A 12863-nucleotide genomic window follows, 5' to 3' on the forward strand; every position below is an offset into this window, starting at 1 on the left:
GATACTTAACCCTATTCTAATTTTTGTGTAAAAATTTATATTGATAAAATCGCTCGTTTATCCTCACTAATCATCTCCTAAAACTGCATGCTTAAAAGATGTGTTTTGCAAGTAAAAGAAAACGGAGGAAGTAGTATAAGAACTTGAATAAAAAGGTCAATAATCAATCATGGTCGGGTTAAATTCGGATCGTGTAAAAATCAAATCGAGTTAAAATCGGGTCGGGTTAATATCAGTTCGGGTTAACACAGATCGGATCTGATCAATTATTTGTCAGGGTCAATTTCGGATCGGGGTGAGCTTGGGTCGGGTCAAATCGGTTAGGTTTGAGTTCAAGTCAGGTCAAATTTGCTTTGGGTTGATTTCAGGTCAGATCAAATCGGTTCCAGGTTGAGTTCAGATCGGGTCAAGATCGGATTCGGGTTGAGTTCGGTTCGGTTACAGATCAGGTTTGGGTCTTGAATTCCTCGGATCAAATCGGATCGGTTACAGTTCAAAACGGATATTTTAAATCAGCATTTCCGAACTGGCTGTTAAGCGTAAGTTAAAGAATTGACAATTCAATGAAAACCCTAACTTTTGATAATAACTAGTATATGAAGACGGGCAGACGGCCTATATCATGTGTTGTAACCCAACCACCCACTAAAGTATCCTTAAGAAAGGGAATATGGGCCGGTTATTTGTTTAGGTTTGCAAAGGTATTAGGGCCGGTTCGATACAATACGAAAATCTGAATTTCATATAAATTGAAAGTTCATATCAGACACAAATTCATATTTCGGTTAGGATTTAATTGGATTAGGGTTGTCATCTAAATTATGGACACCCCATAACAAAGCCTATTTTTCCTATCCTAAAGTGAAGACAAAGAATTATAGGTGTCATGTTACACGATTCTCCAATTGTAAAATAGTGCAAGTTTTTTACTAAAACAAAATGAAATTACATGATATACAATTATTTTAAAATCAATAATCCCTATTACTGTTTTATTAAATACACAATTTTTTGTTTTTCAACAAAAATACACAATTTCTTTGCTACGATTATACTTCGTATATGAGAGATACAACATAGTTTAAATAGGGTACTATTCCAAAATAAAAAAAAAAAAACAAACAGTTGCAAAGGGTAGTCTACTTAATTAATTATACAGGTGTAAGGACGTGTTCTGTTATATAATTTTTCTCCATTAGCGGTTTTTTTTATTTTTATATTTTTTTAAGGACATAATGTCATAATCACCCATGTTTCATAGCAAGGACTATATGTTGTTCACAAAGCTGTACGAAGATAATTGCAACACAAATAATATTTAGTACAAAGCATTTATTGGAGGTAGTTGATAGTGTACTTAGCTATATCAGTTTGAAATTAAAATATCTAGCATGAGATGGATAAATAGTAGCGCTCAAATAGGTAGTATGTACTATCTCAAATAATAAGGAGAGCTACTTTCTTTTTTACTAACAATTTATTCAGTAGGAAGTGATAACAACTGTGAATTAAACCCTTGTTTAAGAGTTAGGTTTGATTCTATATCTTAGCATCCTTGTAGCATTACAAAAATACAATATGCTTTTAAATCTGAACAAGTGCAACATACATTACAACCGTGGTAGCGTATAATATAAAAATATTCCCTCATTCCGTGAAGTATATAATAAATTTGAACCGCTAGAAAACTACCCAATGGCTCCCGAGTGATTGACTAACCTGTTGTATAACTGACTGATATAGTGATATGTACTCCACTTTTGTTTATTATATAACACACAGATTAGCTTAAAATTTCATACAATTCCAATATGACAATTGTTTAGAAAGACCTCATTCATCCTTCCATAGTTCCATGTGCACAAAAACTCTACAATCAGATGAAGAAAAACTTATTCACCAAATATACTCCCAAAATTTTTATGCTTCAAAACTTTTACTAAGTTGAAAAATCTTTCATTGCATTAATTGAAAGTGGTTAAAGGTTGCGCAAATTGTATCAGTCTGAAATAAATTTTACTAGCTTGAAGAGACAAGATATGAGTGCTCATCAAAGAGGTTTGTACTTTTTTCACCTATACGTCTATATATACGCCTATACTTGCATTAGTTGCATATGTATGATGTAGGCTTTGGTCATAAGTGAAGCTTTACATTCAATATATGTTCACTAAGTCAAGCAACCCACTGTACCAAATTCAGGAAAATGGTTCACAAAACTTCCATGAGTTCCATCATTTTGGTTTTATAAATTTGACAAAATATGCGAGCATTGTGGCATTGAGTGTTGCTCTCATAGAAAATTAATGACTCTAATTAAGATTTGCATTACACCCATTCATATATTTGGTAACACAACAGTTGATTAAATTATAACAACAGATTTAAACCGTTTTATAGTATATATAACATTATATTTAACATACCGTAGCTAATTCATTGTACATGTTTTTTAAAAAAGATCACATTATGTGATGACAATTATAATTATACTTTTTAGTTTTATGTTGTTGTTAAAGTACCTACCTATTCTGTTGTAAGAATTAATCGAATACAAAAAATTTGTCAATCTTAAAAATTTTTACAAATAAATGGTAATTTCATTATCAAGCTTAACACTATTAATAAACCAATACATGAAAGAACAACGTAAGAATAATATATGACCTTGATTTATTACACCATTACATGTTATAAAAAATTAGAAATAAAAATAAATTGATAATATATTATTTTGTCAAAAAAAAAATTACCTTCTCCATGACTTAATATAAAAACACTTTGGAAGCACGTGGCAAAGATTGCAATAGTCATCATCTCATCAATACTCTCCATATGCTGCTATACACTGTTCATCCATTTGGGATTCCACATTAACACCCTTCACCTCTTCCATTTAGTTAGTTGAAGAATATCACTCCTCATCCTTTAGATTACTTACTAAAAAGCACTCCTCATTAACTCCAAAAAAAATAAATTAAAGGAAGAGGCCAAGGAGTAATTACAAGTAGATCAAGTTGGAAGTTCTAGCAATTTCGAAGTTTTTAAGGTAATTGGTCATGGTTTGGTAAATGGAATATGTCATGGTTTGCCTTTACTTGATCTATTTGTTTAAAATAAATCACTACATTTCACGATTATTTATGTTTCAAAATTCATGAGTAATTATTAGTGACATTATTGTTGTTGATTTGTTGGTTAATTTGTGTAGATCTAAAATCAACTTTTCGAATTCAAGTTTATTCAAGTAATTTGAAGCATATAAATTACGGCTCTATAAATTACAGATGTTGATAAGCCAAATTCATTATCTTTTTGAAAAGATTAATTTCTATCGTTAACTCACAATAATATTAACCATGCAAATGGTTTGTTAGGATGTGTAAAAAATTTCGATAATAATGACTTTAGTAAGTATATTGGTGAACTGAGTTTTGAGTATTTAGTAATGATTTTTTATATATCTTTCAAAGTAAAAATCATTAAGTTCCCTTTCCCTCTACATGCAAGGGTTTTATTATTATGTATTTGTATGTAGTTGAGTATAACTGTTGTATAAATTCCAACAACCCTTATTAATTGGAGGATTGACCACGATGGATGCAATCACGATGAAACATTGCGTTGAGGTGTGAATCATGTCATGCCCAAAATTACAGGAATTATGTGCATTTTATTCATTTTATTTTGTATGTTAGTTTTGTTACTATTTATATAAGAATCATATTGTAAAATAAACACATATTGACAATTTCATTATGCACAGCGGTAATTAATCCGAATATGGAGCCCACAGCATACAAAGGACCATGGTTTCAAATCATGGTTTCGGAAAAGACGAAATTGAAAGTGGTGAGCAACTCCTACTTAAAATTAGGGAGAAATGTATTTATAATTTTTTGGTATACACATAATATATGTATGCATTGACACCACATAATTGTGCACATTATTTAATAGAATGCAATTTTGCATGTAGATAATAATTAAAGGAACAGTGCATAAATTCTATATGTTAATTGCTATGCATCGGACCTTATTGAATGTTTGTTTTTTTCGATCCAATTAGTTGCAATAAATTCGTGTGGATTTGTAAAGTACTTGTATATAATGTTGTATTCGTTTGTCTCGAATTCGTGAAACTTTGTAGTCCATGATGTTGTGTGATTGATTCAAAATATTTATGCCTTATTATTAGGAGTACTAGTTACGTGTACTTGGTCATGCCTAAAGGCTTTTGGAGTATATTAGTGGGCCAATTTGTTTATTAGTGAATTGCATGTTTATTGTTGTTAAGAAATATTAGGAGATAGTGGGTTTGTTAGTGGAGTCGTGCTCCTATTATTTGCTTCAGATTACTGTTTTCTCTTTCTATGTATTAGCTTCAACACATGATTCTAAAAATACTTAATTGAAACATTTTACTCTATTGTGTGTATCTTATCCCCGAAGATATCAAGGACATGCTCCAACACACGAACTACTATGTAGTAATGGGTGACAGTGCTATCCCGTATCAGGTCACCGTTCGAATTGTTCAAAGAGGACGGCGTTGGAGAGGTTTCTTGGTAGAGGGATGGACACACTTCCTTTTACAAAATGGCGTAAGAGATTTTGATGTGGTTGAGCTTTCCTTTATGTCTTATTATGGGTATCGATACTTCCGGGCAAGAGTGTATCGGGATGGGTTTGAGTTGAAAGATGATCCACGTGATGTTTATGACATCTTTGTTATTAACAAGAACGATCCACCAGCATTCGAAGCTAAATTCACAAAGCATTACATAAAGGCTGGCCAATTGGTAAGATTCATCGATTATTAGTAAAACCACATGTGATTATATTGGATTTTATCCTAGAGTGATTAGTAGTGGCTGTGTGTTCGATGTCATATTCAGTTTTATTGTGTAACTAATACCATTGTTCTTTCCAATATGTTCCTGTCAATTACGCAAGGCAATACATGAATGGATTTCCGGAGGAATCTATTGTGCAGCTGCTCCACGGATATAACCATTGGCTTGCAACAATGACAGTCAAATATGACAACGACAACAACATCGTCGAGTGCAAGGTGAAATTGGGTGTGACCGATATGGTCAGAGATGAAAAAATTGTTCCAGGTCAAATCGTGAGGGCACAGTTTTATGCCGAAAGAAGGCCCCCATTTTTCTGGATTTCGTACCATGTCTAATGTGGGTTCGCCATATTCGCAGTATGGTAGTAGAATTTAACTTAGCTCTGTTATGTTAGCCTTAGTTATCGTAGCTCTAATTTGGTAGCACTAGTAATAGTAGATCTATTAATCTATTATGGTAGTACAAGATATCGTAACCCCGTTATGATAGTCCTTGTGATAGCTGCAATAGTTAATTAGGTATGCTTGCAGTAGGAGAGTATGAGACATTGATCAGTATCTAGGAACCTTTTGAGTAGGAGTGTCCCTTTTGGTTAGGTGTGTATGAGATATTAACAAAGTAGTGTACTGAAGAAGAGTGCTACATACATTGTGCACTAAAGTGTATTGACCACTAATGTGATACATGCTTATGTACGTAGTGTCATGTTAATTAGGATCTATTGAATTGTGTTTATGTCTGTGGTGTGCTGATAATATTTATTTAAATAAAAAAAAAAAAATAACTCCATGTGAATGCTGTAGAGTAATTAATAAAATATGCACAGACTAATAATAAACGTAATTTGATGTGAAACAACGAATACTAGTTGAAATATTGTTATTAGGGTAAAATAATGGGAAGTATATTGCTAACAGAAATATTATAGAATATCTTCAACACGTCAAGTAATTTAAGTTGTTCATCAATAAACCATTAATTAGTTTCTTGATATCATTTCAAGTGTGTTTAAAAGTTTAAAACAAAACTAAAATTTTAATTCACATACAAGGGAAACTAGTCAGACACTATCTAATACAACTTGAAAAATTAAATATTACAATGATGTAGGAAGCAATATTTATACAATAATCTGTTGTTTCGTACACAATATGGACTTTATTTGGTAATTATTGACTTTAGCCTTTCCTTTTTGTAAATAACAACTATAAGATTTAATACTGCATTTGCATTTTATAAGAAGTAAATGGAAAAAAAAAGGCATAAATAATCCAACAGGGTAGTCAATAATGACTCCACTCAGTTTAAGCATCCGGACCTAATCGAGGTTCGAATGTTGAACTAGACACCTTCAAGAATTTCGTTATTGAAATAGTGTTTTCCTAGCGGATCTAGGGGGTTAAAAGGGTGTCATTGAACCTTTTAAGTAGATGGAAATCAATTTTAAGTTTTAGTTTTATTTAAAAAAGTAATTAATAAATGGGTGAAAATAGTTATTAGGACAGTCAATAATCTGTTGAATACGTTTGGAGCTTTGGTTAGGAGTTGTTTGTTAGTGTGCAGCAAGTTCTATATTGGTTCCATGTTCGATTTCTACTGCCTTCTTTGTTGGTAATTTTTCCTATTTTCGTTTTTTACCACTCATATTTTGAGTTAATAACATTCAAAAAACAACATATTTAATTTATGGCGAGATATATTATTCATTTGTTTTATTGGTTAGGATATATGGTAGAATAATTGAATTGTTAGCAAATTAAATAAATTATTTTAGAAGACATTTAATTTTTAGCATGGTCGTTTGTGTTGGGGTGTCATCCCAAGTCCCACATGGAAGGAGAAAGGAGGATAAGAGCTCCTTATAAGTGAGTGCACACTCCAAATAGTATGAGGCCTTTTGGGAAGGTGCCCAGAAACAAATCCGTGCGGGCTAGGCCCAAAGCGGACAATATCATACTACCGTGGAGTGGAGTGTGCGTGCGACCCGTCAAGGTGGGTGACCCGGGGCCAACAAGTGGTATCAAAGCCGACGGTTCGGCTGGGACAGTACGGGCGTTGTGTGTGGGACGGTTCCCTCAAAATGTGTGACCTCGCGATTTTGGTGCCTTGCGTCGAAAGTCCTCCTGTGTTGTGGCTCAGGCGGCGTGTCCCGTGGTGATAACGGCGGTGCAAGATAGTTTCGCTAGAGGGGAGGCCATGAGTTTTGTACTTATGCGGTCCTTAGTCTGAGGGGAGGTTTGTGTTGGGGTGTCATCCCAAGTCCCACATGGAAGGAGAAAGGAGGAGAAGAGCTCCTTAAAGTGAGTGCACACTCCAAATAGTATGAGGCCTTTTGGGAAGGTGCCCAAAAACAAATCCGTGCGGGCTAGGCCCAAAGCGGACAATATCATACTAAGGGCCTGTTCTCATTGACCGAACTCAGCTAAACTGAACTGAAATAAATATTTTATAAGAGAAGGAAATTTTGAGCTGCATTGAACTGAACTCAGCTGAACTGAACTGAATTTCAACGTAAGAGAACAGGCCCTAAATTGGAGTGGAGTGTGCGTGCCACCCGTCAAGGTGGGTGACCCGAGCCCAATAGTTTGAAGTCTAAATCGTCAAATATGTGTATATTATTCACCTAGTTGAAAGGCCTGTATCCGCCAATTAATTAATTAAAGAAGAGATTGAGTCGCCGATCATAGTTACATTTCGAATATGTATTGCATTGTGAATTGTGATGAATGATTTACATGTACTTGACCACCTACACCGTTAGCTGGTTGCAAAACTGGTTAGGAGGTGTAACGCCTTTTTGTTTCGGTTCCATTTTTTTTTTAAATTACTTATTTGAATTTATTTGTATTAATTTAAACTTTTGCAGTTTTGTCGGCGAAAATTAGAAAATTATACAGAAATTGAGATAGTGTTGTTCAAATGACATATAGATTAAATTATACTCCCTCCGTCCCTAAATTACATTCCTCTTTCTCTCTATTATGGGAAGAATGACTGCTAGAAAGAAAAATGTAATTTATGGACGGAAGGATCAACAGTATTAAATTTTGAAGTAATACAGGTGAGTGCATCGTATTTACTTTAGTTATATGCTTGATTTCACAACGATGGAATACAAGGTTATAAGCTTGCAGGCGGCCCGTTTTAAGACTTCCTTGCTAAAGGTACAATTAATTTCTAGGGTTGACTAAGAAGACTTGCTCTTCAATCCACTAAGTATATATATGGTTGATATTGTAACACACAGTTTGCAAGTTGTAAAATTTTCACTCTTAAAAACGAATCACTTGCTGCACAAGGCAGAAGAAATTCTAAGAAAAACTTTAATACTTGCAGCACAAGGAATAACACAATTTCTTGGTTGATTTTAGAACTTGTAGACCAAATGTACTATAAATTTCTATGGTGGAAATTGTTAACAGAGCAAAATTAATGTACAGGAAATATATATGGGTGATATCAAAACATGAAAGACAGGTTACCAGAACTATTTCATTGATTTGATATTGTGACACGCACGCCTACATTGTATGTGCATTCAGGATGTAATTTCATGTGGCTCTCGCCAACACCTTATCATCCTATGTTGTTCATGTTATTGATTATTAGTTCGAATTTGCGGTTATGGCGAAAAAGATTACACTAAACACTAAATAATATTTGCATTAAGGGAATAAGGGTGGGTATGTGAGTAGAACTAGATGTATTTCATATATATACAAGCGCAAAATTTCCAGATAGTAATATGTCCATGAATTCAATAACATTAACCGTAGCTGTACGTCATAAATCCAATTTGGTCCTTTGAATTAGCATGGTGTAAATCCACATCAGCTTCGTATGTCGAATTAAACAATACTAGCGGTCTATAGATTATATTAAGTTATTTTTGTTTTTTTTAAAACCTGGATTATATTAAGTTTAATACGCCTTCTAGGGAATATATGTACACCCCTGACACGTACAAGACAAGCTAAAGTAGTGTATGTAACAAGTTGGTAGTCGTCTAGTGTCACGTATAACGCTGGGATAGTCTCAATATAAGTAGATGCCTCACGGACACTACCCTTATTTGGGAATTACAAAAATAATCAGTTTAATGTAACATTATTTGTGGAACAAAGCAATATTAAGTATCATTATTCACGGCTTCACAAATGGATTCTCAATCAAGCGCAACATCAGCTAGTGTGGTTCAGTTAACATGCAAGCATGGCGAGCTTGCCAAGCTAGCTACTGTACGCAGGGGGTCTAACATAGGCAAACGCTTTTACGGTTGTCCTAATTGGAAGGTATTCGGGTGATTAAACTTGGTAATCATTAATTTAGTTGTCCAAAATTATGCATGGTTTTTCACTCAAATTGATACTCATATGTTGATTTGTACGTGACTGTAGGACAAAATGAGAGATTGTGGATTCTTTGTGTGGGAAGATGATGTTGTTGCAGATAACAAGAGAATTGAAAGATCGGGAGTTGCTGACAAACTAGACCATCTACAGCGTCTCAGTGATGCTTTGTCTGAAGATTTATGTGAAGTTCGGGCTGACATTCAAGCACTGAGCAGAAACTACATTAGCTTGGCGATTAGGACCAATCTCCTTGTGGTGGTGTTATTCATCATTATTTGTATTTGGTTTGTACACCTCGCCTAAAGTAGTTCTTACAATTGTATTACGTAGAATGAATAACCATTAGACCACTCTAGAATAATTATGTATTACTTTTCACTTGGCAATAGAAATTTATTATTTGGGTAGTAAACTAGTAGTTTTGAGAGATTGTAAGTATACTGGATTGTGTGCTACGAAAATTGCAACAAAAATAAAACCAAATATAAACAAAATAAGACCTTAAATCGCTTTAGTAGAAACAATGAAACATATAGTAGACTATTTTACAAATAAACGAGTTTCCCTAAACATCCGATACCTTCATGAACATTGAACAACACATGGTTCGAAGAAACATACAAATCTAAGTACGACTTCACATCATAGCATCATAGAATCTTATTTTGACAAACAAAGCCTGAGATCATTAAACAAACCTAGAATCCTTGGTAACAAATAAGAGATGTTATAGCATCATTTGTTCAAGGACATTATTTGGGGAATAACTATTAAAGACGAGATGTAATAAGGAGAAATTTTCATCTGGCGAGGTGAGTGAGCACACGACAAGTCTTTCAATTAGAACAAGGGTCGCCTCAAAGGATGGCCCTGTAAAATGAACATTAAAGTTATAGAGTTAATGGACTTACAAATTTTTATAATATCGTACTTAAAAGAACAAAGATAAACATCATAGTATAAGGGCAATTCTAACAGAGGTAATTATAAGTACATTACCTTAAACACTACATCTGCTTTCACATAGTGTGATTCAACTCTCCTCGACTCAATGGCAATTATGTCATTACGCCATAGTATAACCAAGCCACCACTTAGCCCTTGTGGTGGAGAAAATACGCAGCTATAGTTACCTGGAAGGGTGGTAACAACCGCATTAACATTCTCCAAGCACTGCCGACCTTCCAACAACACCACAACACCTGGCTTGTGGCGGTCATATAGCTCCTGGAAATGAGCAATAAAGGAGGGTCTAGCAAGACCCCTAACATTCCAACAACAAACGTTGGTGTTACATGGCATGGACATACAGGGACCGCCTACAACGCCACATGCAACTGGACCCTGATGAGGGGTGAATTCTACATTGTGAAATGCAGGAATGGCGTTGCTTTGTAGGTGGTACGAGACCCACAAATGTAACACATGTGAGAAAGCAGGAACTTTGAAAACCTGGAATGCATCTGTATATGTACCCATACACATCTTCAGACCCTTGTTATCCAATACCATAACAGGATCATCGAAGTTGATACATGGCTTAGGGTCTATAACATGAAGCGGTAAAGAACCACCTGTGCACCAACTCAAGAACTCATGAAATTCACACCTTATTGGGAAAATTTCATCCTGGTTGGGAAGATGGGCTGGGCGTAAAACACCATCACCTTCACCCCTATGCATTAGGAGTGTATTGAGGTGGTTAATGTCTGGGGTAGTGGGATCAAGAATCGTGAAAGATATAGTTTGATGTGTAAGCACGGTGTATTTATTTGGATCTGATTTATCTTTTAAAAGGTACTGGTAAGATTTGAAATCCATCTCCGAATTAATCCCGGCTGGTGGAGCAAAATACAGATAGGCAACAACACCGTTTGATGTGATGGTACGCCTTGCCATTCTAAGGAAAACAAATAGGGTGTGGGTGAAACAAATGAAGGAAGACAAGGATAGTGTTTGGGTAGTGGGTTCCTGGAGTCAATCCTTTATATAGCAAAGTCAAAAAGGTGTGTAGGCATTTTTTCCATAACTTGGTCGACAAGTTTGGCCCTTACATTCACCTCTTGTATACGTGGTCGTTATGTATGGCCACAGCACCTAATTTAGTAATTTAATGACATTGTGACAATTATGGTGAAACTAACCTCCAATGGCATGTTCTCTTATGTTGAAATTCAGTTCAATTTAGTTCAATTCACTTTAATGTAGTTTAGTTGAGCTCACCTCAGTTGGGTTCATTTCAATTTAGTTCATTTCAATTTAGTTCAGTTCAGTTCTTTTCAATGTAAGGGCATGTTCTCTTACGTTGAAATTCATTTCAGTTCAGTTCAGTTCAGTTCAGTTCAGCTCAATTCAGTTCAGTTCATTTCAGTTCAGTTCAGTTCAGTTCAGCTCCTAATTTCCTTCTCTTATAAAATATTCATTTCAGTTCAGTTCAGTTCAGCTGAGTTCAGTTCAGTTCAGCTGAGTTCAGTTCAGTTCAGTTCAGCTGAGTTCAGTTCAGTTCATTTCAGTTAAGTTCAGTTCAGCTGAGTTCAGTCAATGAGAACAGTCCCTAATTCAGTGCAGTACATGTCAGCTTAGTTTATTTCAGTTCCATTCTTTTTAATTCAAAAGTTAATTTCATGCTCTTATAAAATTTTCATTTCATGTGAGTTCAGTTTAGTTCCATTTCAGTTCTTTTTAATGTAGTTCACTTCAGAACAGGTCAACTTAGTTCAAATAAGTTCAGTTCAGTTCTGTTTAATTCATAACCTTATTTCCTTCCATGATAAAATATACATTTCATTTGAGTTCAGTTCAGTTTATTTCAGCACATTTCATCTCAGTTCAGTTCAATTCATTTCAATTCAACTCAACTCAGTTCAGTCAATGAGAACAGGCCTAATTAGGACTGTACACATTTAAGACCTTTCCATTTTAATTAGTGTCCTCTGCCTCATCTCTAATCAGATCAATTAGATATTGTATATCCCGTATCGTCATATCCTTGTATCAATATCACTATACTTACTTAAGCACAATTCATTACAATTCATTTCATTAGATTAGCTTCAATACAATCGGCTAACATACATTCCAAATCAACTTCTTTCGTTAAATGTAGTGAAGAAATTGATAATATTCCTTGTATATTGTTATGGTTAATTTTGTGGGTGGTCTCTACGCATGACAAGAATTATTGTTATTTGTCTTATTCTTCCATCCTTAATTCCCGCGTAAATTTCCAAAAAGAAATGTAATATAGGGACGGAGGGAGTAATTCTATAATAGAGTTTATTACGGGTTCCACAAAGTAGTATGTTAGTATGTTACTTATAATCTATTTAAAACAAAGCATATCAATCAACACTTATCACCCTCATCTCCTGAAGTTTCAATCGGTCAAATCATGGTATTAGTGACTAATGTAAGTCATCCATGGTTTTATGGTATCATTCAACTATTTATTACAGTAATTATTACGCGTTGACCATTTAATGTAACTCACAACATTGGTCTAGATTTGTATTTTCTTGATCAAATGTGATAAATGGACAACTTTGTTAAAGTGAATATGTAGAAGAAATACACCGACTCTTAACTTTCTTGTGGGATAAAGCCATAATTACACTTGTGTGCTTTATAAGCTTTTGTATCATCAGTTAATTTA

Source organism: Chenopodium album, chromosome 27 (genome assembly GCF_948465745.1).
Source record: "Chenopodium album chromosome 27, dcCheAlbu1.1, whole genome shotgun sequence".
In the NCBI taxonomy this organism is placed as follows: Eukaryota; Viridiplantae; Streptophyta; class Magnoliopsida; order Caryophyllales; family Amaranthaceae; genus Chenopodium; species Chenopodium album.